Raw genomic sequence first — 4,429 nt, 5'->3', positions numbered from 1 at the left:
TTGAATATGCTCAACCAGTTTGGATAAATAAGGTTTCCACAAAATCTTTTCAGCTTGTTGGCCCTTTGCCATTTTAGGCAAAGTCTGGAAAATTCAAATTCAATTTGACATAAGATTTGAATTTTCAATTACCCCTTCCAGCCATACCTGGCTAATTACAAATTGTAATATGCATTGGCCCTGCATTTTACTTTGTTTAGCTGACATAGTCAAGTCCCAATAACAACAAAATCAGGACTTTTGAAGAAGGTTGATACATGAAATTGCATTTAACGTTTTAAGCCATAATTTATGATTCTATATGTTGCCTGTCAACATGAAAACCATTTTTAATGCAATAGTGTAGATATTGTTCTGTTGCATATTTTGGTGATATTTAATTATTATAGTCATGGTATGAATTAGAGGCAAAGCTTGAGTGGGTTAAATCATATTTTAGGTTGAGCTAATATAGATAGAGAAATATATTCCACATAAAAAGTTTTCCACAAACTTTTGTACAGGGAAATGCCTTGTACAAATATATGCAAATTCTCATTCATATGAAATATAAAAAAAAATATAAAGAGAAAATTGATGAAAAATAAGTCAATTTCAACAAATTTATGGATACCTTTCAAATTTATAAAAGCATTTTTATAAAATTTGTATATGCTTATTTTAAACATTAACCAATCAACGTGCAACGCACGTTCATTCACTAGTTTTCTGAAAAGTATTATATGAATAAGCTCATTATTGCCCATCTTCAAAGATGAGTAAGGTTGTTCATGTACAATAATTATAATGGATGTGGAGATTTATTTTACCACTTATTTTTGTAAAATACTGTCATATCAAAAGAATTCATCTACATTTATGATTATTATTGGTATATGAGGTAGTAAGGTTACTTCACATTGCTCAATGAATAAAAATGTATTATAACTTTATTAAACAATGTGATTGTAACATTCCCAAATCTAGATGCCTAGATTTAGAAGTATTATCATTTAATTTCCTCTTAAAACCGTAAATGTAGAAAATTGATTATAAATTTTCCTTTAATATAAAAATATTAACGGCTTTCATTTAAGGAAAAATTTTTAGAATACTTTTATATTTAATTAAAACATAAGACAATCAAATTAAAAGTTAGACTTATTTCAAATTGAGCATTAAATGTATTAGTACCAAGTTCGTCTCACCACAACTAATCGTCTTAAATCATCTTGCATTTGTATATATGAAATTAGGAAGCGACAATATGGAATGAGCTAATGCTCAGTAAGCAAATATCATGCATATGATGTATGAATTACTTTTAGATAAAAAGCATTTTTCAACACTTTTTTTTAATTTCTTTAAAAAAAACTTAATATTGACGTCGTGAGCTCACTTGGTGTCGTATAGCCAATCAAAATGTAGTGAACAATTACTATTTGGAACCCAATTGAGTCCTACTAGTAGTATCGAAAAGCGGTTAACATTAACATTAAACATTGGTCGAGTGCATCGGTCCCACACCCCTAATTTCCCACTCATACCTTTCATGGTATAGACATGTGCCTCGTAACAAAATATTTGGGATATATATCTTTAAAAACATTAATTGACTCACGACATTTGAAAACTTTTTATTCCTTGAAACTTTGCATTGACGTGCATTAATATGTCATAAGAAGATAACAAATAATCAAATATCAAGATCATATAATAACAAATTTTGATAACATATTTATACATTAAATAATGTAATGTGCGCAATGAGACAATTGGAGGTTTACTTACCTTAGATCATCGACAATTTACTTTTTAAAGCCTCCGTTTGATTCCCATTATTTGGTCACAAAAATGAAAAATATGACTGTTGTCCATCACATTAAGTCACCATATTTGAATTTCTATCTCTTGTGTGGGTCCCGTAATGACTATATTTTTCATTTTCATTTTTACAAAAATTGGTACCAAACGAGGCCCAGCCAATGGGTATATTCCTAACTGCCCATAAAGTCAGCGTACCATATAGACGAACAACGATCATCACTTTAGATGAATAACATTATTTATGCGAAATACATACATATTTAACATTCTTACTATAAAACCCATCCCCCTTTAATTCTTGTTGAAAATGTTCGAAAAAAAAAATACAAACTTGATCTAATTTTTCATGATGGCACTCGAATTATTGTTTTTTTCTAAATAATAATAATTTTCAAAGAAGTTAAATACAAGTTTCCGGTAAAAATTTTGGGCATTAATGAAATAGTTAATTATTAGCAAAACGTAAACGATATACATTATATTGCTTACAACGAGCTTTAGAAAATTCTAGAATTTATATATACAGAATACAAAGTCAACTTTCCATATGATTTGCGAAGAATTATATTATATCTAATCTAACTACAAATAAAAGAGGGGGTGCTAAGCACTGTTCATAAGCCACATTAGAAGCCAAAAGTTTCCAACTTCACAACTCAGTAGAAGTAAAAGAGGGGACTACAAGCCACATTTAATTGGTTGGCTTAGAAGCCAGATGTTTTCCCTTATACCAACCAGACGAATTTCAGTCGGCTCAGAAGCTAGAATTTCAGTCGGCTCAACCATTGGTGTATTGGGTGGGGAACCATTTGTAGTTAGATATTTTTTTTTTTTTTTTTTTTTTTCTAGAAAAGCCCGGTTTGAGAGAGAGTGCAGTGGGTAGAAAAAAATGAAGGGTTATCCTTCCCGCAGTCGTCCTCAGCATCGCCCCTACGCCGGCCCCTAAGAACTCAGCTATCTTCTCCAACTACCGGCACGTCGCCACCAAACGTATATCGGCTCCTAAGAACTTGGCTCGCTTCGCCAACCACCGGAAAGGTATCAACTCTCTTCCTCCCAACAGCTTCCCCCGCCGTCACACCGACATTGGTCCCTAACAACTGGGCTCTCTTCCTCAACCGTCGACACCTCGCACTCGTAGACTCGCTCTTAAGAACTCGACTCTCTTTGCCAACTGCCAACACCAAATTGCAATTTTTGTTATTGTCACTAGAAATTGTCGAAAATTTCAATTTTTTCCTTCATGTATTTGAGTTAAAGTTTTAGAATTTGAACATATTTTTAATTATTTATTTTTTTCTTTTTGCAGAATTTGACATGCATATTTTCTGCTTGAAATTGTAGTTTGAATTAAGGTTTCAATCTTTTGCTACCTAATTATCTGCAAAGGTGAGTTCATTATTTCAATTTTTTTAGGTTCTAGTTTTAATTATAAAAGGGAGAGCAACAAATCATCAATTGCTATTCCGCGATCTTGCGCATTACTTACCATTTGTAGAAATCAGAACTTTTCTATAAAGTTTTCATCATTTCAAATTGAACTTTAATATTTTTACACTGATTTTGACACTTTATATGATTACAACCTTTCATTATGTCTAGATTCGACTTTTCCATGTCATTTTCTTTTATAATGACATACAAATGTGAATATTCATAAAGTGAAAGATTGATTACATAATAAACCTAGACAAACGTGTGTTGCCGGAAATTCAACTAACGCAATAAAAAGAACAAGTAAAATAAGCAGAAAAATAGAAAACAGTAGATGAAGCGAGATATGCCAAAGCAAATCTCCTTAAAATAGATTTCGCCCCCCAATGAAGTACAAACGGGATTATGGACGTCTGTCTCCCAAGATACAACACTCCTTCCAAAGTCGATACTGTACAATACCAACCTTGTCGGTCGAACCAATGAATGATCGTTCTTGAACGGAATAATCACGAAAATATAAGAGAATTTTTAGAGCAGAATATGGAGAGAGAAGAATTTAGAAATCAATTGAATTCATAATTGATTTGGTGTGTTAAAAAAATAAACGAATCTGGGGTCTCTATTTATAGAGATTGAAGTGTCTCATGGAATAGGTGTGTGACATTTCAGGAACTGGTGCACCACTTGGTCTGATTCGTCTTAGCCATTGGATCTCACTATTTTCATGATCTGACGACCCAAATTAAACCATGAAGTGAAGTGTCCATTTATCATGCCTATTCACCAATTTCTGAACAGTCACAGTCATGCGGATGTCACGTGTACATCTAATCGCCACGTAGGACGAAGGGATGCGACCTACCACGCATGCGCCACCTAGAATGCCAACTCACCGAGCCTTGCGCTGCCACGTCATCGAACAACGAGTCCATTTTCGAAAACTATAAGGCTCCTCAGCTCCTCGCGATGATGCGTACGTGCGAAGTGCCAAGTACGCCTCTAAAGCGCCCAATGCGTACTTTGCGACGTGCGCGTGTCGAGACCAGGTCTGGGTCTAGGGAGCAACGAGAGTGGTACGAAGCACCACTCTAGTGGTGACTAGCCTTTGGCTAGTTTGCTAGCCTTTTGCTAGCTAAAGTTAGCCTAGTGGTAGTTAACTTATTAAATTATATATTATTCACACAAC

The sequence above is a fragment of the Olea europaea genome, unplaced genomic scaffold, assembly GCF_002742605.1.
Source record: "Olea europaea var. sylvestris unplaced genomic scaffold, O_europaea_v1 scaffold2986, whole genome shotgun sequence".
Classification (NCBI taxonomy): domain Eukaryota; kingdom Viridiplantae; phylum Streptophyta; class Magnoliopsida; order Lamiales; family Oleaceae; genus Olea; species Olea europaea.
The sequence above is the reverse complement of the archived record's forward strand: the minus strand, read 5'-3'. Positions refer to the sequence as shown.